The 25,417-nt window shown below is 34.6% G+C and overlaps 1 protein-coding gene across 11 annotated transcripts in view; it reads right to left on the reverse strand.

Annotated features, from left to right (window-relative positions):
* The window catches only part of LINGO2 (leucine rich repeat and Ig domain containing 2), a 1,109,656-nt gene that overhangs the window by 565,788 nt on the left and 518,451 nt on the right, over positions 1–25,417 (reverse strand). For 7 of the 11 annotated variants that reach the window (XM_054689320.1, XM_054689312.1, XM_054689316.1 and 4 more), the window contains one exon: positions 1,689–1,794. The exons of 1 other annotated variant lie outside the window; for it this stretch is intronic. The gene's annotated coding sequence lies outside the window, so the exon portion shown is untranslated. Of the gene's footprint in view, positions 1–1,688; positions 1,795–4,177; positions 4,393–7,697; positions 7,756–25,417 lie in introns of those variants that run through there. 3 more of the 11 variants (XM_054689314.1, XM_054689313.1, XM_054689322.1) reach the window with 2 other exon arrangements.

Consider the following 25,417-nt stretch of genomic DNA (forward strand, 5'->3'; position numbering starts at 1 on the left):
CCGAGTGAGGGTCCCACATGGCACACAGACCTCTCCTGCCTCCCGCTGCTCCCCTCAGCAGTGTACTTCGGTCCTTCTGCCTGTTCTGCTCTCCACTCTGGCTCTGGTGAATTCTCTCACCCTCCCGCGCTTCTGACTGTACCCAGTCCTTGTATAAATAAATAAATAAATCTTAAAAAAAAAAGAAAAAAATGCAAAATGCCATTAACTAATTCAGAGACTTTTCAAATTAAGAAAACAAGCAAACAAACAAACAAACAATAGAGACAACAGCTCAGGACCCAGTTGAACTGTACTTTATCTGCTTCTTCACTACCTGGGACTTTATATAGCTTCAGAGAGATGCAATAACCAAAACTTCTTATGGATAGAAATCCTTCATGTAGTTTTCAGAAAAGTAGAATAAAGAAGCTTCATATCTCACACATTCTGAAACTGGAGTTTGAAGATGCCTAGGTCAATATGGGGGACAAAACTGTAACTCTGAACCTATTGGGTAAGAAATATCTGGCTTCTTTGCTTATCTCCAGACACACATTGGAGATGAGAATCAAACAAGGATTTAAGTGTCCTGGCCCCCAGCATCCCTGATGCAAGCTTAGCTCAGCCTTAGTGACATTCTGTGACCTTCCAGAAGGTCCCCTTTCTCTACCCTCACATTCATCCAGAGCAGCAGAGAACAGAAAACTTCCAGCTCTACTGTTTGTGGACAGGAAAGAAGGCAGGGAGAATACTCTATCTTCCCTGCCCTGGTTCCAAAGAAAAGCATCTCTTACTTGATGGTTTTATCCAAGGCTTTCTCCCTAATCTCAGAGAGAATACAGAGAGCTCAGTGTGAGTGAGTGGTAGAGGTGTGTTCATGTGCTGTGACCTTGGCTACCTGCCTATGAGGCATTCTGGGCTTACAAGGTGTGGTCATGATGATACATAATATTTTACACTTCCTCTCCCCAAACCTCCCAACAGAGAAAATATAAAAAGCAGAGTAAAAGTCTTTGCAAAATTGATGGGTTGGGGAGCATATTCGGTTAAAAGGACAGGACAAGAAATCTCAACATTAAGATTGGAAACACTCAAGTTATTTGCCAGACACTGCAATAGGAATTGGCTTCAAAGCTACATAAAATGTGGATATGGCAATATTTCCCTACCTCCTTTCAGTTTTCCCCACCATAAGTATTCCATCTTTGAAGAGGATAAGGCATAAAGTTGTTTTCGTGAAAATAGTGGCTTGTTTGTTTTTTTGAGGTTTTTTTTTTTTTTTTTTTAGTGTTGATAATATTCCATAGACACTGAGCTGGGTAAGGAAGTACAATTGCAGGGAAAAGAACTGGCCACACCACATATACTCATGGACCCAATATATCTCACAAAGGGAAAATAACTGCTCTGGGGGTCACACAGGAAGTCATATTTGGCTTCCAAATCTTTTTATATCTCTAGACACACTTTGGATCAGACTCAGACAAGGATTCAAACACACTAGCAGCTGCCCTTAAACGAAGACACAATCCATAAAGAAGTCCACTCTCCCTTTGTTTCTAGCATGGTGTTTTCTCTTCCCCAGACTCTTGCCCATATGGGAAAGTAAGATGAGTCAACAGAAATAAAAACTCATTAGCTGAAAAATAATGGGAGGATGAAGTGCTATTTCACTACAAAAAGTTTTCCAATGCTCTGTCCCTTACCCGTTATTTTCAAATTTGCCAAATTCTCAGGAGTATCATTCACACATTCTGCAGACTTGTAATCCAAGAGGTGTTGATGACATAAAAGACAAAGGAAAGTAGCTCCCTGAAATGAAAAAAAACATGAAGCTTACACCACAAGTTTAATACTAGACCAACTAATGTGTATAAATAGGCAAAAAACTTGGAAGTGGAGGGATGACAAGGGCCCCAGAGACCAGCGCTGGAGCTATAGCTCTCTCTCTGAGGGATTCAGATTGTTAAAGGCAATATCCATGACAGGGCTGAAACGAAAAACTGAAACAGAATCTAAGATTTGGATGAATCCAAGTGTAGCGCTTTAGGATCTCCTCTTTTTAGGTTTTTATTTAGAACTGAGATTAAATTAGGTTATTAGGGGGCCTCCCTGGTGGTGTAAGGGGTTAAGCACTGTTCTATGAATCAATCCGTAGCCTCTGCAGCACGAGTTCAATCCCTGGATGGCCAGGGAAAAACCCACATGGAGCAGCAGACCTCTCCTGTCTCACCCGCTGCTCCCCTCAGCAGTGTACTTCAATCAATCTGCCTGTTCTGTTCCCCACTCTGTCTCTGGTGGGTCCTGTCACCCCCTACATCTCTGGCCTGTGCCCCAGCTCTTCTATGAATAAATAAATCTTTAAAAAATTTGGTTATTAGGAAAGATATGAATTTTACTGGCAAAACTAAGCAACATTTCAAATACAAGAGGCAGTTGTCTCCAACATACTTTCCTAGGATTCAAGGTTAGATCCTTCCTTCAACTGGGGGCCGTGAAATATATCATATTGTACAAATTCAGATGTCATGGCAATGCTTGCAATGAGAGGTAATGTAGGCAGTCAGAGAGTAATGGATATAATTTACTTTTTGGATATTTCTATTTTATCTTCTTACTCTCTGCTGGGCAAAGTAGTTTTGGAGCAGGATAATCTACCAAGCTACTAAAGACTATTTCCTACTTTTAGTCAGCAGAGACTTCTGAAGAAATGAAGAGACAACATGGTCCTTCTCTTATTTCAGAAAGTTCTGACCTTTTGATCTCAGAGACTGTTAATAATAATCTATGTTCTCACACCCAAAACAGAAGTTGCTAAGTACCTGTTATACAGGTACTGTTATACAGGTTCTTGTATAGGAGGGCAATTTAGATGGGCATTTCTGAGAAGAAAGATACAGAGTTTGGGGTAGGGGAACTGCTGGACTGTAAGGTGGGAGAGATGTTCCAGGACAACAGTGGTTTATAAAAGGTAGTAAGGATCTGAGAATGGAATGTGGTGAAAGATTCCATAGCAGCTGGGTCCTGTGTGGAAATATCCCTGAAGGCAGTTAAACTGCAGCCTGGCATCCAGTCTGATTTAATGCCTGGGGGCTTCAACATGCAATACCATTGTGTTTGAAGATACATAAAGGGGACAGGTGGCATAGAGTCTGTAGTGACACCTGTGTCTAATGTATCATCAGTTTTGACACCTTGGTAGCCACCATGATGAGCTGAAGGTTAGAGGCTCCTTCTAAATTATTTTTGACATTCTGTGTCATGCTAATGATGAAGGGTTATTATATATAATAAAGATCTTATAATAATAGGATTTTCTGTTTCAGGCTTTATATCAATGCAAGATGTTTGGTGGCAAATTTAGAGTTATATTTTTCTTGGTTGAAGTTGAAAATACACACATTTCTTAGTACAACCCCTGCAGATCTAATTGATCCCTACTGACTACATTGGATCAAGTGTCCATTAGTGCCCCAATATCTTTTGGTTGGGAGAATGAGTGCCCTTTTCAGATGGGCCTTAGTCACAGACCCATCCATGCAATAGAAACTTAGGGAGCACATCTCCACATGCAAGTGAGTAATATTTAAGAATATTGTTTTTCCCTCCAAAAGGGTACTCTTTCCAGAAAGCTGAATGAGTGCTTGATTTGAAAAAAAGTACAGATACCTACTATAATCCTCTCTCAATTACCTTAAACCAGCCTATTGATTTTCTTCCACTCATTCACTAACAATGTATCATGTGGTCCAACAGAACTGTGCTATATAAATGTGAGAATGGGGCCTACCACTTACATTAGTATCTGTTCTCCTGTGTGGAGTTGACTAGCTTGAAGGGCTGAGTATCCCCTGCTATTAACAAATGATAGTTTTATTCCCTGCTTCAGACATGATCTTTCTATTAGACTGCATTTTTCTTCAATGGATCAATAATTCAGTTAATTCTGAAGCCAGGTTTTTCAGTAGTTAGATGTTCTTATGGTTTTTAGCCAAGAATAAGACAGTAAAACTATGATTTACTAAGCACCTACTATGTGCTGGTTCAGAAATGCTGAGTACACACCCCTACCAGTCCTCATCGTGGCCTTACAGAAGAGGTTATTATAATCCTGTTCAGCAATTCAGGACACTCTAGCTATGCATAGTAGATAAATTTGCTCTCTCTTCCAGGTCATAATGACATGTTAATTTACCCTCTCACTCCCTTTAGGTGGTCCTCCTCTGCTCTCCATGTGTCACAAAATAGAACAAATTGGTCTGTAAGGGGAGAGAAGAATGAAACAGATGTACCATAGTGGTTGTCTGAATTTCTAAATGTCTAGTATATTTTCATTTCTTGGTAAGAGATCTGACTACTGTCATTAGCTCCCATAAGATATTCATGAATTATTAAAACTTCTAAGCCAAGCAAGCCCCAAAAGGAATGTACATCTTTTAATTAAAAATGAAAATTAACTTGCTCAAGATCATATTACCAAGAAGAAACAGGATCGGGATTTAAACCCAGTTCTCTCTAAATCCAAAGCCATTGTGTTTCCTTCAAGGCACTGCAACTCAAATTCCTAAAATCAACAAGCTTAACCCCAATGGATACTATATTTTTCTGAAGAAATGAAAAAGTTTACCTGCTACTAAGATAACTTTCAAAAATTTAAAAAGCTTAATTTTAGTAAAATTAAGTCATCATAGATACACTGTTTAAATGTCTATTAGTATGACTGATGTTAACAATGAACTCCAACACTTCAAAGCTAAAAAAAAAAAAAAGGTGATAAAATCAACACGGTGTATATTTCAAATTGGAAAGCACAAGAATATCCATGTTATAATGTTACAATGATGATATCTATAGATAGAAGTGAAATGGTGTTTGTGGGTTTGTAAAAAGAATGCAAAATCAATTTTAAAGTCTAAACTACAGATTATTTAAAAGCAGTGCATATTGAAAAGACATTTAAGGTACTCTCTAGATAAGAGCACATTTTTCTGTTCTCTTGCTAAGTAACGAGCTATTTATAATTAACCAACTCATATTTAACATAATTCACTAAAGTATGTAGCTTAGATTTTATTTTGCCAAAATTAGCATCAATCATGGTTCATTGCCTTCAAATCTTCACATTTGGTTCAGAGCTTCCTTCTTAATCCTCCACTAAGTCAAACTGCTTGTAAATACATTTTACAGCAAATTCATATTAAGTGACTGAGCATCTGTACTTTTCATTTGTGCTTAACTCTGTCTTTTGTTTGAACCACTATTTTAAAGTAATGGCTATACATTCTTAGTCATTTGATAAAGTGAAGACTTGTTTATAAAGTTCCAAAGAATAGGGTATAATGTGTACTATTTCACAACTGTGTAATTACACGCAACAGGTTAATGTTAGAGTTTCCTCAATAGCTTTGGAAGCATGATTACATTATAAAAAGCATAGTTTTGAAGGGATAGAGATTATCTAGTCCATCAGAGTTCCATCTCAACTATTCCTAAAAGATAGTTTTACATCCTATTTTCAAAAACTGTCCATGAAAAATATTCTATGTTAAAATCAGTCTGAAATAATAATCCCCCAAATGATTCCATTACTGATTTTTCATGTGTGAAATGGCACTGGAGATATAGTTTATAAATTTGAAATGACATTTGGACCAGTTCTTTTCTTTAAAATATATGGATTCATTTGAAAAAAGTTCTATTAAGCAATTTTATAAGTAAATTCACTGCCATTGTCTGAAAAACCTATTTAACTCCATTATGATCAGAATGGATATTCACAAGCATCCATAGTCAATATAGGTTCTAGGAAATCAAAAATTACTCCATTGTTATCTACTAAAACCCCATCTCAGACTTCATATTTATTAATTAAAATGGGATTGGGGGATCCACTCGATGTGGGCAAGTGGAGAGTAACTATGGGAAGTTCAGAGGTCCCACCCAAAATTAAAGAGATGGATCAATTTTGTAGTATATGATAAGATCACTGGTTTCCTGCAGTATATGATAAGCTCATTCCTTTGAATTTAGTGCCCATCATTCACCCATTCCATCATTATATTATGGATGTTTTTCTAGATAGCTTTACTAAATAACTTTATTAAGATAATTTCCTCCCATAATTACAGATGTTTCTGTCTGGACACACAGACACACACATCTTTTTCTAGCCTGGCCATTCTATTATTTTTTTTTTTTAATGTAGTTAATTCCTCAGGGTTTAATGTCTATAGTTTTTTTCTAAAGTTTTACTTATACTTGATAGTGTACAGCTTAATTGAGAAAAAGGCCAAGAAATAAATATATGAATTCCATGATGCAGTGGTTTGAGAGTCCCCAAAGTCAGAAACATTTCATTTCCTGGAATGGACATTGTTAGCTGGGAAAGCAATTCGATGTGCAAGAGTCAAGAAAGGAGCCATTAGGAGAGTGGAACATTAACTTAAAGCTTACATCTTAGTGACCCTAATGCCATAATGAAGGTGAAACTCTTAAATGGACATGTTGGTTCTCAGGAAACTATCAAGACGATAAGTAGCTTTCACCTTAAGCAATGCAATAATTCAAAAGCAACACTAGGAATAGCATTAGGAGAATCGAGTTCTTTTGGTTTTATGTATCATCAACAATATGTGATGCAGTTATTTATCAAGAATTCAGATTAAATACACATAACCCAGTGACTTTTGCCAAATCAATGAGATGCTGTCAGTATGGAAATACAGTTTGCAAAAAATATTTTATTGGGCTTAAAAGTACTCTGAGTTTTTTTTAATTTAATTAAACTTTTTATTGAGGAAAAACTAGTTTATGACACTACATCATTTAGGGGTATAGGTCCACACCACTCAGATATATGTTACCATGCCCACCACTAAGGTACCAATAACCATCCACAATAGTCCACTGGCTACCTCCCACTATAGCAGCCTCTATTCTGCAGTCAAATTTTCAGGGTTTGTTTCAATTTAGTTTTGTCTGTTCCCTTGCTTTGTTTCTGTATATTTCACATATGAATGAAATCACAGGACATAATGTCTTTCTCTTTCTGACTAATTTCAGTTAGCATAATTCTCTCTAGTTTCTTCCATGTTGTCAAAAAGATTTCATCTTTTTTAATAGTAAGTAGTATTCCATTGTATAAATATCACATATTTTCTGTATCAATTTATCTGTTGATGGGCACTTATTTCCATCAATTACATTGCCTACTTAGGATTTTTTAGTCTCATCTAGGAATAAGCTTATAGGCAGCTATGATGGACAATTTCAGAATCCCTCTGGGAGAGTACATTTCACTGCAATGGTAATTTCCCCCAAAGATCCTCAATAGGTGGTAAATACCATAAAAATGGCAAATAAAATTCTTGTAGATGGCTTACCATCTATACTTTTTTTTTTTCTTACAAGAACTAAAATGTCCTCCATTTAATTACTGCCACTTTAGGGAAAAAAAAAAAAAAAGAACTAAGATTTATACATCAACAAGGGTAAGTATTCACTTGGGTAAAGACAAAATTAATCCATTATGTCAAAACATAGTAAAATAATAATCTGGCTTAATTTTTAAGATTATTTCTAGACTCAATAGAAATAGAGGTATCCTGCCAGGGACACAGCAGGGAGGCTGAGCAGCAAAAGGTCAGCTCAGGTCTGCTTGCCAGTTCAGTGGTAGCAATTATCCTGGTGGCCAGGTGTGTGATGTAGATACATACCACTCCAAGTTCTCATCCTCTTCCAGATAGTGAAGCCTTTTGCTTCCCCAATTGTAACCTGCAGGAGTGCAAAATTGAATTCCTGTCCATGATATACTTCACTCAGCAGAGTAGTCTGTTTCTGTTCATAAATCTAGGCTTTAGAAAATTCTAACATGTTCTGTCTCTCCACAGGGGGTATATGATGGAGGTATAACACTAGAAATATTGCACCCCTAATCCTGAAATGATCAAGCAGAATTTGTACCCCCAAACAGCATCTGCACATAGGATCTTTCCATAAATGTTCAAGGAAATCTTTGGCAAGTGGTTAATTTTTCAACAACATGATGTCAGATATATTGATATGTGAATAGTTGTTCTTACTCTGTTATACAGAAAATGCAGTTGACTTTTTTGAAGTTGCTATAATTTTCTTCTTCCTTAGATGTAGTGATTTTTTTTTGCAGCAAAACTCATATATTCCTTTATTTTGAGGGGCTTCCTGGTATTTGTCCATGAGATCCTAAACCTTGACTTCTACTAATGGCTTCTCCTACTACTTATGGTGTTTGGACAATGAGACTTCATCATAAGTGCAGTTGAGTATCTTACCTAAGTGATTCCTGGATTATTTGTCTACTTTATAATATCTCTGAAGTTGTTCAAATATGATCTATATTTAATACTGACTAGTATTTTTACAAACTTCATGAAAACATACCCATCAAAGAATTTCATTATTATTTAACAGATAACTGGTGTTTTAAACACTATGTATTATGTAAAAATCCTTAGTGACTTGTTACATTGGCATTTAAATAAATGTTTTAATCATATTGAAATGAAATCAATTGATGTTTTGTATTAATGGAGAACAAATTTTTTCACTATTTTAAATAATTAACTATACAGTGTATATCCAGAAGCAAATTAGATTTATGTAATAGTGGAAATCTTTTGTTTAAGCAGTTTTTTCTTCCTTAAAGTACTTTAATAATCTGCTTCCCTTTTTATCTGATAGGCCAAAATTAGATGGATTTGTTTATAATTTACTCTGTGACTAGTCCCCAAATCATTTGTTCTCATTTATTATAAGAGGCATTTTAACTGAATCATTAAAATAAAATTCAATGATTTATAGAAATGCTTTCTTCTGTGTTAAATAAGGATAATTTCAGCAATAAAGCATAGGGTTGACTCTGAGGTTCCTGTTAACCAAGGTAACAAGGGAAACACTATGTATTAAATAATCGTTACTATCAGGTGAATGAAGCATACTAGTATTGGGTTGGAGTAAACTTATTTCTTGACACTATTCTCATTTACAGCAAGTTAAGTATATAAAATGCTTTAGAAATGGGGAAATGTTCTATAACTACAAATTATTATTAGATTTTATTATAAAAAGCTCATACAATTATGCTGTGTCATTCCTATTCAAAAAGATGATCATTCAATGACAAGAACTACAGAATGAAGAATTAGCTTGTGCTTAAAAGGTTATTAATTTCAGTAAACCAGTGCTTTGAAGAACTCTGTTTCAGAAACTGAAGAAAACAAAGTGTTTACAATATAAAAAATGTCATAAGCACTATTATAATGAGCACCGGCAGGCATCACCTCTTGTCACATTACATCACTGAAGCATGATAAAACCATTCAGAAGGAAGAGCAGTTTTAGTTATAAAATAGAGTAACAAAAATAGTGTTTCTTGAGAAATACAATTTCATTCCATTGAAGAGAGGGTCAAAGTGGACTGCAGAACCAGAAGCTGTCTAGTGTGGTTCTCTAGGAAAGCTGGTTTAATGACCTAAATAATAACAAGTAGTAATTAGCACACTAGCTTTTTGTAGATAAAGACATGCTTTTGAAGTACTTTAAGGGCACTGGAACAGCCTGTTCACTTAACTAGCTGAAGGAGTCCCTCCCTAAGTCTTGTTTATACCACTAATTTGCACCCTGCATGTAAAAATGAAAAATTATCTATCTACGATAACAGAATTGTTAGGTCACACATTTCACATAGTGAATGGAAATACCAGGAAAATTTAAAAGACTGAAAAATAAAGATGAATAATTTGACTACAAAATCTTTGCAAACAGGTCCCTTAGAGGATGTTAGGTTTCATGGAAACGGAAAGAATATACAGTATTTTCCATGACAAATCCACCAGAGCATTTTAAAGTATATTTTTGCAGTATTTACAAAAACATGACAGCAATTAGGGGGGGCAGAAATTTAAATATTTTTTTCCTACTGCATTGAACCACTTGTTTTGTAGCAGCTCTCAAAGAACTGGCAGAGTGGGAAGTCAAGTTTTGCTATATAAAATCGCATTTTGTGACAACATAAGTGAAAAAATATCCAAAGAGACATTGCCAAGCATGTACTATATGATCAAACTTCATATTTAAGCCTGATCCAAGAAAGAAAGTTTTTCAATCCAGTGAGTAGCCAAGTGACCACAAATCCTGAGATCTTAGAAATTTTGGTCAAGTTGATTTACTTCTGTGGTCTCTTTTTGAAAAATGTGTTGATTCACATTAATGGCTTGATGATGTGGGACTAGAAGAGGGGGGCATGTCAGGGTGAATAGGGCTTGATGTGTTTGCTCTCTAATCAGTGTCACTCAATCAGTGTGCAGCACAATTAGCATCTTATTATGGTGTTTGCTTTCTTCTCTTTTTGTACTGCATAATTTGGCACTTTATTACACCATCTCATGTTCTTAGCTGCTTCATGTAGCACTCATTTACTTGGATGTCACTCCTCAGAAAAACTCTGTAAGAGAAAACTCCAGCTGAGGAAGAGGAAGTATCTAAAGAAAACCCAAATTCTCACTCATTGCCTCACTCCTTCCAACATTACACATAAATCTAGGATTCAGTCTCATCTAGCTTAATAAAATGGAATAATCTAGAATGTGTCATATAAGGTTAAAGGGGAAAATAAACATTGAAAGTAGCAAAGAAGAGCAGCTGAGTACAGAAGAGGCAAATAAACTATAAACCAGTATAACATTAAAGGCACACCATTTTTCCCGGGTCACAGTCTCAAGAAAGTATTCAAAATGATTCAAGTGCAAGCAACTTATTAAGGAAAGTTTCTCTGGATAAATCAACAAGGTAGTGAGAAAACAAAACAAAAACTAAGAAATTAAGCAAAAGCATGATTTCAACCTTGGATTTACCCTGCATGAAGCTATAAAGAATATACTGTACCACATAGTGGATCCTATCTGAAGGCAAGAAACCTTAGCTTTTATTTCTTCAGCAATTATTCATTGACTTGGGGCCACAGTGTGTGAGGGGAATGTATTCTGTCTTCCAACAGTAAGGAAGAAAGTCACATATGCAATCCATTCACAGCACAGCATGTAGAACAGGAAAGATGGTATCACAGAGCCAATGAAAGAGATACAATGGTTGTGGTTAATTCACCAGCTATATCCATGTCTCCATGACTGGGGTATTTAATGCTCCTACTAATCATTAAGCTTGAAGAGTGTTCTTTAATCTGTAGCAAAAACAGAGGTCTATGCACAAAAAAATATATAGGCTCATACCACAAGATCTAAGTTACTTTAACTCAATCAATGTTTACCCATACTTTCTGGGTCAAAGTAACATAGTGGGAATAGAAAGACCATGGGTTTTAGATATTATAGAATTTAGTTCTGTTTCTGCCCTACTGGACACCTAGATAGTTTCAATCTGTATCCTGGCTTACTTTTTTGATGTAAATGGTTTCTTTATAGCACAATGCAACTAACCACAAACATCCACAAAAAAAAAAAATCCACAATGAAATGTCAAAAATTAGATAGTATCTATCAGACCCAGAGTCTGACAAAGAGAAATACTAAATAAAAGGTAGATGAACACAAAAACATAAATAGATTTAGCCAATATTACATTTGGCTGTTAATGACAAAGATCCTGAAGGGGTAAAGTGTCACTAATAGAGACTTTAATGCATTTTCACAGTAATATATTTTCCTCAAATTTTTGAGAGTATCCAAAATATATCAGGTTCCAAGCTTATAATGCATTTTTTCTAATAGCTTAATTATGTATATGAGTGTTCTTTAAATTGCCTGTATTTGTAAGTATATATGTGTCAGTATTTAGAATTTATAATTCTCCAGAGAAGATTAAGTACAGAAGAGGCATACTAACAAATGCTTTAGCTTTAGTTGATGTTGGCTTTTATTAGGGTATTCTAGAAAAGCTGTGTAGAAAACAAGTCTTTCTTTTCTAATATATTTCTCAGTATTTTCAGAATGATCCATATTTAGGTTTCTGAAGGCAGACAGATGAAATCACAATTTTAAAACAAGTCCTAATCCCTAGTTACTATATATTTGTCTCACAAAACAACCACATAATCTGGCAGGATTAAAGGTTTGCTGATCAGAGCTCTACAACTGAGAGCCAACTATGGCAAAGCGTGATCTAGCTTTCTGCTTCAGAAATGCAAATAAAGACTGGCACACAAACCATTGAAAGCAGTTATTCTTATACAATTTAGATCCAGCCCAAATTTGGATGAAGAAAATGTTCAATAGCAAACCCTTTCTTTGAAAACAAAGCTAAATACTAGACTTCCCTGACTCACACCATTAAGTCACTATTTCAAATGTTGCAAGTATGTATTTAACATAACTATATAGGGTGCCATGCTATATATAATTTGTTGTTTTTTTTAAATATTTATTTATGCATACAAGAGCTGGGGCACAGGCCAGAGGGTGGTGGTGGTGGTGGTGAGAAGATTATCCAGAGACTAAGTGGGGAAGCAGAGCAGGCAGATTGACTGAAATAAACTACTGAAGGGAGCAGTGGGTGAGACAGGATAGTTTGGCTGTGCCCTGTGGGTTAGCTCCCTGTAGGAGAGTGAATTTGTGCTGCAGTAGTTGATAGTTTCATTGTGCTAAGACTTAACCCCTAGTGCCATCAGGGAGGCTCAAATAATTTGTAAAAATATTTTAGGCTTTGTAATTCTCTAGGGAAAATTCATGAGAGAAGTCAACATAAAATTAGGTAAAAGAGATGTTCAATAATAATATAAAGACATTTGTCTGCTTGTAGGTAGTCTACAGAATGAAATGGTCTTTGCCTTTGTCTCTAAGGTATCTATGCGTGTCCTTGACACACAATTGGCACTCAATCAACATTTTTAATTAAATGAATGAATTGTGTGAATGAATGAAGAAATACACAAACATGAAGCAACTGTTAATAAACTAATCTAGAAATCACAGTGATTTCTGTACTGATGTACATGTACAGGATACTAGAAGTTTTAGTCACATCATCATAAATAACCCATTGGATCAATGAGGAAATATACTCTAGTATGCCCATTATTTTTTAAAGTTACAATTCATATCATCATATGTGAAGTGTTTGACTATGTATCTTGCATTCTTCTCCAAAAGGTGTCCTTTTGGATAAATTAAAGAGCAAAACACATTAAGGGTGGAATTCTGGTATCATAAGATTGACTTCGCTAACCCAGATATATCCTTATTCACTGAAAATATGCTAGTACTTTTGGGGGACTCAGACAATACAGAACACTGTTATTTAACTTTCTTCATTGGTGCATTTACTTTTGTTTTAGTTGTACTCCAGCATTATCCCTAACAACAAAGCTGCAAAGTCCTGCTTCTAATATTTTTTATTGAACAATTGAACATCACAGAGACTATTTGGTTAAACTCACCCAGACCTATTGTAGCTTTGGGTTTAAATTATTTCTTCTTTGTATATTCTCCACCTTTTTCTTTCACTCTTTTAAAAATTCATTTTCTTGAATTTCACCCTTCAAGTTTTCATCCTGCAGATTTTCATTTCTGAATAGTAAATCACACATGTTCTGTATGAAATTTTTCAATATGACTTTCTACATAACTTACTAAATCTAAATGGAAGGCCAGTTTGCTTAACAAAGTCATGCTCAAACTCTTTGTAGTTACTGCAAAAATCAGCAGGTTAAATTTACATGGCTAGGTTAAAATTACATGCCTAGGAATGGTATAGTAGTGAGAAACTAAACACCCAAAAGGAAGACATTGAAAGATCTAAAGTGCTCACATAATCCTCAAATTCAGAAGCATTTTCTGAATTGACTGTGGCCCAACAAATGTTTTCTTATGAGTGAAGAAAACCTAATTTTTGTTCTTCGTAGGAGCCTCAGTACAATTTGGATTATCTTTCAAGAAGATGAGCCTTCTAAAGGAGGTCAAAATGACATTGTATTTTAAATTAAGATTAGAGACAATGACATTTTATATTCTTAATCATACATTTTCAATGGATAATTATAAAGGACACCAGGGTTTTAACATTTAGCTTTTATTTCAACAGACTAAGAAGAGTAGGCAGCATTCTTTTTTAACAAAGGTAACACAGGGGCAAAGAATTTTATCTGAAATCAACATCGACTGTTGTACTTTGCTAAAAAAATAAATCTGCACTATTTAGCCATAGAGAAATATTTCTTTGAAAGAAACATTTCTAATAGCCTTACAATAATTTGGTAACAGTGCATTTATATACACAACCTTCCTATCCACATTACAATAAACTAAAAGGTATAGAGGAACTTAATATCCAAGACTTAATGAAATAGTATTATTTGTTGTTAGCAATGTCAGGTCACCCTAGCACATTAAATATGCCAGACACTGCTAAGTACTCACTCATTAAACTTGCACAATATAATATGAAATACCTGCCAAATATGACTGTTGATAAATTGAGATGATTAACAGTAAATGTAAAATGCAACCTGAATTTCAAGAATTAGGATAAATAAACTATCATTTTTTATCTGATTATATCTTAAAATGATAACATTTTATTGGTTATTTAATTTAAATAAAGTATTAGTAAAATTAATTTCATGAGCTTCTTTTTCTTTTCACTGTAGTTCCTAGCAATTTTAAGTTACACATAAGGTTCTCCATGTGTGGCTTCACTATGTATCTGATCATACCGCACTAAATTATATCAGCTCTGTTTTTCTTTGACAAATTTAAGAAGGATCCCAAATTGTTAACCCCTGCTTAGTGAGTCAACTTCTTATTCATTTGCTTGTTTTTCAAGGCAGAGTTGGTTGTCATCTTTTAAAAGTAGTTATTTAAATTGTGTGTGTATGCATGCACACATATATAGAAAGATTGTAAAATACATATCTATGTGTGTATATATGCATATACACACATATATAGTGTATCTTCTACTAAAATATAAGGTCATAAAAGTCAGGTTTTGCAATATCAGGGACAAGGGAAGGGAACGTTAAGATGAAAAATTATCTCTTAGCTTTCTAGCCCTGTTAAACTACTTTTCTTCTCCACAGACTGCCTTCTTGTCATTCAAAATTGAATCAAGATTGGTCAGAGGTGAACAAACAACTTGTGTTCAGATCCAACCCACAGTCTATTTTTGTAACAAAAGTTTTGTTTGAACAGAGTTATATCAACACTTACATAATGTTGAATAGTTACTCTGAGACCTGTGGTCTTCAAATCCTAATATATTCACTACCTGGCCCTTTATAGAAACCATGTGCCAGTCTGGAAGTTGCTGATGCAACCATTTAGGGCTGATCATTTTTTTCTGCATCTCACCTCTCAAGGGACAATTACACTAGAATTACATTGGAATTTGATGAAAGAACAAACCTTTTAAAGCTATTAACAATTCCAATTTGTTTCACATTGTCTTTCAAGGATGCTTACATTTTAATAATCACTTTTAAAATAAGAATCCAGAAATCCTTATTAGTCTTCATGATTGTTTCTCTGTTAACATACTGGGACTGAGAAGGAATTTTGATAGGTCCTCTGCTCTGGCACCAGGTGAGGTCTAGAAAACCACAGTTTCAAAAATTACAAGTGGGCAGCTTCATAACAATTGCTATAATACCTCTAATAGGATAAAAGTCACTGTGGAGAAATGAAGGATGCTTACTTTCTGGGGAGTGAGATCTTTAAAGACATCTTACTATAGAATAAAAGGTGAGGAAATCAATACAGATATAATACCATTATTAATGTGTCTTGTTCACACAAAGCTATTTTGCATTTTTTATTTTATCCTGAACTAAGTGGGTTATTTGAAGGTCATAAACAGTGAGAGAGAGTCTTGTTTTATTTAAGGACATTTGTTGTCCTTGATATAATCAATTGACCTCAATTTTCTTAGATGTGGAAGATCAGGCAAAATTGAAATTGTTCTGAAACAAGGCATACTTTCACAAAAGCTAGCACAAAAGGATAAAGAAATATTTACTTCTCATTGATACTTCCACAACCAGATTATCACCAACATTTCAAATGCCATCTTTACAGTGATTACCACCGTATTTCAAATAACATCTTTACAGTGAATACAACCGTAATGAGTACTATGTACACACTTATGTAAAACTAACCCATAAGAGAAGTAAACAGGATAAGAATATTATAGAAATCTTTAAAAGTTTTTTTTTATCAAATTGTTCAATGAACTATTGTGTTTGAAGAAGAGTTTTTATGAAAGAACAAATTATAAAGTGACGTATTTCACATATACATATTTACATACCATTACTAGGAACTGTTTAATTGTTCCAATGAAGGCCTGGAATACATTAAGGGGAAAATAACTTTAAAAATTCAGTGAAAACTTTGAAATGTTCAAGGGAAATGAACTCTCAGATTTATTTGAAATTTTAAGGAAGTATGTTATAAAATAATGATTCTCAAGTTGGCTATCCACAAAAGAACTAATTTGTGTGTAAAAAAGGAAAACGCAAAACTTCTATTTAAAAAAATGAGAAAATTATTGAGCTTTACCACTATTGAAGTATCGACTTATGCTGACACTTTCATTCTGTCCTATAATCACCAGAAGAAAGTATTGTGAAGAAAAAGTGGATGTGTATAAGCAACAACTCATTCTACATTTGCCTTATCACATTGTAATATAATAGAGTTTATAGGTATTTTATAATATTTTTTCCTAGTCGTAGTATTTATAAGGACCTCTATATTTCTTAGTTGCTAGTGGTAAAAATAGAACTCAAATCACCTTGAGTTAAATGGTAGTCTTCATTTGCTCACTAACAGGAAAATTTAAGGATGGAGCTGGCTTGACTCCAATGTATGCCATAACTCTCAATCTCTTTCTCTACATTTTCATGCTCTGCTTGTCACAGTCAGTCTCCTTAAATTGCCTTTATTCTCTGCTATAGGAAAACTCTCTCTCAGATTTAAAAGGATGCCCACTGGTCAACACCTCTCTGCCAATTCTAAAGAAAAAAAAAAGAGCAAAAAGTTCTCATCTTCCTGTATCAAATCTAATGAAAGGAACCATATTGACACTAATTTGGTAACAACAACTTGTGCTGCCTGCAAATCTCAGAAATTTGAAAATAAAACAACCAAGTGGCTTTGTAGGAAGCATGACAAAAATAATCACAGTGTAATAAAGAAAAAAAAATCCAAGTGAAAATGTTTTGAATATGTTTATCCAGATTATAGTCTAAATGGTGAACACACAAAATTAGGGATTTGGGAGTAAGGATTTAATATAACAATAACTGAAGTAATACTGCTTTTACTATTTAGATTTCTTAATAGCATTCTTTAGAGAGAATGGTGACACTATCTATCTTTCAGATATTGTCATGAGTTCTATGTATTGATTATATCCCAACACAGGCATTTTCATGAAATCATTATTTAAGGTAACTTACTGGCAATATAGTGATATGTATTTTATATATGTTTCTTCCTAATATGAATCTTCTATTAAAGGATAATAATTCTTTCTGCAAGGGATATTGTTTTTTGGAAAAAATGAAGAGTTTGACACTAAAATATATTTTAGAATGCCATTATTATGTTTTCTACCTTAATATTCCATGACTCTATGTTGTATCGAAAGTTTGTTTCATAACTCTCTCGTCTCCTGTTTCCAATAATCCTGGTGCAGCTTTAAAGATTTAGTTCCAGCCTAGTTGTATTTCTAAGATTTTCCTAATGTGGAATAAGAAAATAAAATTTCCTATCTTAAAATGCTCGACCAGTAAATACAAATTACTTTCCTTTTCCTAATAGAAAGACATTTAAAATATTTCATTACATGAATACCTTGGGACCTTCATTTTATGAATTTATAGGAGAATAATGTGAATAAATAGCAGGTGATTCCACTCTTTAAAATGTATGAATAGCAGACCAGGTTTGTTGAAGTTTAATAACTTCATTTGGTCCATGTGAATGTCTAATACTCAGCTAAACTGCTTTTTTATATTCAAAGGTATAGTATTATTGGGACAGGCCTTTCTCAAAACAACTATCAATATTTTTTTAACTAAAACAATTTGTTATTTTAATTGGAGAGAAGCACATTTCATAGGTAACTATTGATAGCTTTTCTCTCAAACCATGGATATAGTAGAATTTTCATTCAAATCATTATTTGATTTTAAAAATGAAAGAAGTTATGAAAACTTAAATGGGGATTAGGTATATTCAAAATAGAAAGAGTGTCACTTAATTTAATTCACATGCACCTTCATTTCTTTAAAACTGTTGGATGTATTTTTTGCCTAGCATTTTCTTTTTGGGGTGGATTTGGTAAAGCACTTGGGAAGAAAAAAATGTTCTTAAAAATAGTAACAATTAACTCTGAGGCTATTTTAAATTGTGGTACAATCACATATGTCCATAAACCCAAAACATTATCTTTTCACTTTTATAAAATGTAAAACACATTTGAAAATCCAGATGGATTAAAGAGCTTTTTTTCCTCAAAACTATAAAAATATTATGTGAAAATAAAAAAGAATATTTATTTTAGAATCTTTGGCTAGAAATGTCCTTCCTAGGAAGGATGCAAAACAAAAAATTATGAGAGACTGACACTTGATAGTGGTATGGCAGAGAGAAAAACCACACTTCAAACAATGTTTCAAGATATGTGATAACTATAGACACAGAAATTAGCTTAACAAATGAGTTATATAACATATAAACTGTTCATATGACTCAATAATAAAAAAAGACAACATCCTTAAGATTTTCCAGTTGGAAAAAAACATATATAAGCAGGGAACTTATGAAAACAGGAATGCAAATGGCAATAAACACTCAAAAAGCTATTGATTCTTCCTTTAAGTGAGGGAAATTTAAAAAAAAATGCACTATCCATTTCACATTAGTCAGAAATGGAAGACATTGGTACATTGTGCTGGAAAGGGTTTAAAATAATCAACAACCTCATATGTTGATTAGATAAGTTTAACGTGGGACAGCTTTTGGATAACAATTTAGTCTGTCAAAATAGATGCACATGTTTTCAACTAATTATTTATTCTTGCCAAAATTTATCTTTAAAAATACATGGGCCTCCCTGGTGGCGCAAGGGGTTAAGTCTCAGCACTATGAAGCTATCAGCAGCCACTCCAACAGCCTGAGCTCGATCCCTGGCTAGGGAGCTGACCCACATGGCACAGCAGACTTGTCCTGTTTTGCCTGCTATTCTTCTCAGCAGTGTATTTCAGTAGATTTGACTGTTCTGTTCCTCATTCTGTCTCTGGTGAATCCTCTCACCCCCTGCACCTCTGGCCTGTACCCCAGTTCTTGTATGCATAAATAAATCTTTAAAAAAATAAAAAAATTAAAATATGGTGCATGTTTCTTATAACATAGTGTCAATTAACAAAAAATACCTATAAAGATCTGATAAAGCATTCAATGTGGGAGTGACTAAGTACAGAATGTTATATTTATACTAGAGTGTATGTGACACCTATGAAATGATTATGTCTTTCTCACTTGACATGGAAATATGTATTTTCAGATTTGATACATGACTATAGCAATACATCGAACAACATATTATAAAATAATGTCCATTAAATGAATGAAATAAAATGATAACAACTTTTTAGAATTTTTTAAAAAAATATTGGACGGATATGCACCAAAGTGTTAATAGTGGCTACTCCCAGAAAGGGAGAAAAAAAAAAAAAAAACTTTCATTCATGTCACATGATTCTGCAATAGTTTGAATTACAAATAATAAGTTTGGTTGGGCCTCCCCTGGTGGCGCAGGTGGTTGAGCACTGCACTGTGAAGCTGTCCGCAGCCTCTGCAGCGCTGGTTTGATCCCAGCCTGCCAGCGAGGGTCCCACATGGTGCAGCTGACCTCTCCTGGTGCGGCTGCTGCTCCCTTCAGCAGTGTATTTCAGTCAGTCTGCCTGCTCTGTTCCCCACTGTGTCTCTGGTGACTCCTCTCACCCTCCCACGCATCTGGCCTATACCCTGGTTCTTGTATAAATAAATAAATCTTTAAAAAAATAAGTTTGGTTTACTTTTGAAATAAGAGTGCATTTAAAAATAACGGCAAGGTTTTAAAAATAACAGAACAATTCACTGCTAATTGTATTCACATATGCTTTTAAACTATGAAAAGACAAGAATAAATGAAGCCATAAATGAAGGCAAACATTTGCTTTATCAAGTTAGTAATCTTAATGAAAGAACCAGTTCTCTTTGTTTTGAAATACTAAACACAATTTATTTCACTTGTGTCAATTGTCAGTGACATATACATTTCAGAACACAGGTAGAAAGTAAAAAAAAATGTTTGTATCAGCTCTAAAATGGGTTAATCAATGAATCATACTCCAAATCTTGACCAACCTTAAACTTTCATCATATGTCAGCTCTCTAACACTTTTTTTCAGTCTTTGCAATCACAATCATGTAATATTATTGTAAATTACTATTAGGTTAAACATACCATAGCCCAATTACACATCAAAAATCAGACACAATAAATATTTGAGGGGAAATATGCCAACTAATTTGTTTTAGACATCTGCTATGATCCCTACTGTGGAGCTGCCTGACCTAATAGAATTATACTCTGAAGGGTGTGACAAGGTTCTTTGAGAAAAGATTCTTTTTGCCTCCAAATAATATACCAACTGAAAATCAAAGTATCTTTATAAGTTCTAAGACTGCTTACTTAAATTAGAACCGTACAAATACTTAGAAATAATATTAAATTTCCATTAAAATAAAATCTGGGGACTACCCCGTGGCACAGTGGGTTGAGTGCTGCACTGAGAAGCTTTCTACAGCCTCTGCAGCACGGGTTCGATCTGGACCAGCTGGGGAGATGTCCACATGGTGCGGCAGACCACTCCTGTCTCGCCCACTGCTCCCCTCAGCAGTGTATTTCAGTCAGTCTGTCTGTTCTGTTTCCCACTTTGTATCTGGTGAATCCTCTCACCCTCCCGCACATCTGGCCTATACCCCGATTCTTATAAAAAATAAAATCTTAAAATAAAATAAAATCTGCTAAGAGATCTATATTTACACCCAGGTTGACATTTATCTGTAACAAACAACTACACATCAGGGCTTAAAGAATACAAATCTATCATCCTATGGTCCCTGATACACTTGATGTCTAATACAAACTTCACTGAAATAAATTTAAGGGTAAAAGCAGAAAGTTTTCTAATAGCTCCAAGGGAGAATCTGATTTTTTGACTTTGTATTTCCAGTGGCTGCCTACATTCCTTGGCTTATGAATCCCTCTCCTCTCTCTTAAAAGCCAGCCATATTACAGTTTCTAATGCCATGTCATTCCTCACATTTCTCTCTGCTTGCAGTCAGGAAGGTTTTGTAAACATTTTCCCCCATTCTAGTGGGATGGGGAGTAAATGAGAGACCAGGGAAAATAGGGAAGTGGCCCAGGGTCAGGCAAGGAGAGATGTGTGAAGCCAAATGCACAAATTTTCACAATATTGCCTAAGGCAGATACTGTTTATCAGTCAGATGGGATAGACTATTCTAAGAACATAAATTATTTCTTAAAATAAGGATCTGCACACTTGTTCTGTGAAGGGCTAAATTGTAAATATGTTAGGCTTTGTGGACCAGCTGCGCTCTGTTTCGACCACTCAGTATAGTGAGTTCAGCTGGAAGGCAGCCATAGACAATAGACAATAGGTAAATGAAAGGGTGTAGTAGAATTCTAGTGGACACACTGGTGACTTATGGATATTCACATTTAACTCTACATGATTTTTACAAATCAACATATTATCATACATTTTTTACACTAAAAATATAAAAACTATTCAAGCTCATGGGACATTCAAAAAAGAGGCAATGGACCAAATTTGACTCACAGGTTGCAGTTTGTGTCTGCCTGAACAAGATCACTTATAAAGGATGGAAGTGCTTCACTTATCCATTATTTCAAACTTCTATGGCATGGTCAAAGGGACCATACATTGTCTTCAAAGTCTACATATCTTGGTATCTAGAGTCTCCAAAAAGTTGTATCAGAAGCTATTTGCCTTTTGAATAAATACGGGTACAAGGATATCAATAATGAAGTCAGTTTTTATCACAGATTATAGAAATTTAAAGTCAAGATCAAAGTTTTCATGACAGAGTATGACACAGTTATGTATACCTAAGCCAAGAAGTCTTTTAGTAAATAGTACTAAATATGGAGTCAATGTCAAAGGGAAGATTGTAAATATCGTAAGTTACATAAAGTCATTTTTAAAAGAATAATGTAGGAGTTTATATGTAAGAAACCAGCCTATGTGTTTTGGTACAATTGGAATAGGCAGCCTATGTGTTTTGGTACAATTGGAATAAGAAAATACCAGCCTATGTGTTTTGGTATAATTGGAATAGGCAAATACTTTTCACTTTATTTCAGCAATAATTCTCTCCAGATTCAGACTTTGTCAAATACAACATAATAAATGAATGAAAATCTGATGACTATCCATGAATTTATATGAGTTGCTAAAAGTGACTTCCAATTCCAAATGTGTAACCTTTAAAGAGGCAGCTGGAGTTCACTGGGTACACAATTGGTGACACATATCAGTGAAATTTGGGTTATCACTGTTAATGTAAATTAATTTGTAATGCAAGCTTGTTAGATTGGTAAAAGAGGGTATGAGAGAAATATATAGAAAATCCTAAGGTTTGGTCAATATGAGTGATCTGTTTCTCATATTATGTTAGGCTAGTGAATTAGTTGGGCACATATTTTAATAGTAAGTCATGGTTTTAACTCAATTTATCTTCACCTGCATAATTATAGAGAGATAAAAACTGAGCTAATTTGCTTCCCGAGGTAGGGGTTACAGTTTCCCCCTGCCTCCAATCCAATAGCTTTCTCATACAGTTCATTTAACTTTGAATCACTATGATTTTAAGTGATATCAATCAAAGTTTTCCCTTTAATTTTCTTTGTACAGCAAAGGAGACATTAAAAGAGGATATCGTTTACATATCCTACATGGGAGAACCAATTTGCCAGCTGGTAAAAGGCAGAAAGGAAAAAAGATGCCAGTGCTGAGAGAAATCCAGAAATGCTCATTCCTAAATCATCTCAGTCACTGGAATTGGCTATTTCTTAGAATTGCCATGGATATTTAATGCTATGCTTACTGTGTGCAGTCACTTAGTATGTTAATGATGATTTAAATGCTACATCTTAACCTCATGAAAAAAACAGGGCATGAAGATTTAGCTAAGATTTCTTATCCTGTACAAGTGCAGTCAGAGACCTGAGATTAGTAATTCAGAGTAACACTTCACTATAGGAGAAAAAGGTCTGCAAGGTAAACTCCATGAAAGCAGTCACTCCATTTGTCTTCATAATTTCCCCCCAGTGGCCTTCACATTGTATGATGCAAAGTAAAAGCTCAACACAGATTTTCTGGAAAAATGATAGATCCTTATAATTTAAAAACAATTGTAAGTTTTTAATAAAACCATGCATAAAAAAGGCAAAACACATTAAAAGGGATTTATAAAATATACACATGGTTAATAAAAATAAATCAATGAATCTCATTGTGTTTTGCCCATCATGCTGTTGTTTTAAAACACTGACGATTGTCCAGTGTTGGTGAAGATTTAAGAAAACAGACATTCTTTGACAGATTTTGGAATGTAATCTGTTAACACTTTCTGGGGGGCATATGTATCAATGCATGACAAAAGAAAATCAATTATTTCACTAGACGACATGGATGGATCTTGGAAAATATTGAACAAAAAATAGCAAGCAAAAAAAAAAAAACATATACCTTATATAACTCCATTCACAAAAGAATTCAAAAGTGGGGATACTAACCTATGATGTTAGAAGTAAGGCTAGAAGTTCCACTTGTGGAGAGGGAACTAATAATTGAGACAGGACATGAGGAGGCATAATGGGGTCACAGAAGTGTTCCATTTCTTGATTGGGGTATGCTTACATGGTGTGAACAATTTGTGAAAGTTCATCAAGCTACATATTCATCATACAAGTTTTACACTTTAATATATGTATGCCATTCCTAAATAGAAAGTTTCTTTAAGAACAAATGTCTATAAAAATAATTCTCAACTGGTTAAAACAGAAAGTGCACACAAAATTATAGCCTTGGGCCTTTCCTGGTGGTGTAGGGGTTAAGTCCCAGTGCTATCACACTATCACCTCTGTGGCCTGACTTTGATCCCTAGTCAGGGAGCTGACTCGCACATGGCACAGCAGATCTCTCCTGTCTTGCCCACTGCTCCCTGTAGCAGTGTATTTAAGTAGGTCCTCCTTTTCTGCTCCCCACTCTCTCTGGTGAATTCTCTCACTACTCCCTTTACCTCTGGCCTACACCCTGGTTTTTTTATTCATAAAATAAATAAATCTTAAAAAATAATTATAGTCTCATAAACATTGAAATACATGGTTTCTAGTAAGTCAATAATAGGCAAAGGTTATATATACTTGTGAATGTATTTTTGCAGATGTGCAAATACACACATATGCAATATTTTCTGAATAGATTCCTATTTAATGTGAGTCCCTCTGGCCTTGAGCTATATCTGACCCACATCAGCTGTTATCAAAATAAATTGAAGTGATGTGTTTCAAGGTGACAGAAGATGGTTGAGGTCATCACTTTACAAAGGCCCTTAGGTAATCAGCCACCAGAACTGCCACAGTGCATTACTGAAATTGCAAGGCATCTCTGTGAGTCAGAACCATGTGTACAAAGGCACACAGGAATGAAGGCCTCCCCCGGTCATAAACATCCCCTGCACATAGAGAAATGTTCCTCTTTGCCCTGATTATGGGCCCTAAATGAAAGCAGACAGAACTGGAAAGAAATGCATGGCATCTAGCTGCATGGACTCTGTGCCATTATCCGTCATCTGCTCCAGAAACAAAGAGTAAAATTAAGGATCTATCACCTATATTTACATGAATTTTTTTTTTTTTTTTAGAATTGAGTGAGACTTTGGAGTTTTGTTGACTGCATAGGTCTTAATCGTATACTTTTGAAGTTTCCCCTTTCACAATTATGTCTTAAAATCACTTTCATCACTTAACCATGAATACAAACTAGGCCAGCCTGGCATATATTGATTTTCTTCTAAAACTGTGACAAGTTTGTAGCTAAGAGACACTTTACACTCATTATGTTATGGCAACACGATATTTTTAAGTCTCCTATTTTCTGTTTTAGCAGTAAAGTAGCCATGGCATGATTATTAAGTGAAAAGTAAGACCTTATAATTATGAAAGATGGAGTTACAGACTTTCACTAATAACCCATATTAAAATATCCTTTTATATGTCTACTAAAGGCAGAAATGAGTGGTTAGATTCAAATAATAGCACACATATATAAATGATGATAGCA

This window comes from Talpa occidentalis, unplaced genomic scaffold (assembly GCF_014898055.3).
Source record: "Talpa occidentalis isolate TD23 unplaced genomic scaffold, MPIMG_talOcc4v2.1 talOcc4.7, whole genome shotgun sequence".
Lineage (NCBI taxonomy): Eukaryota > Metazoa > Chordata > Mammalia > Eulipotyphla > Talpidae > Talpa > Talpa occidentalis.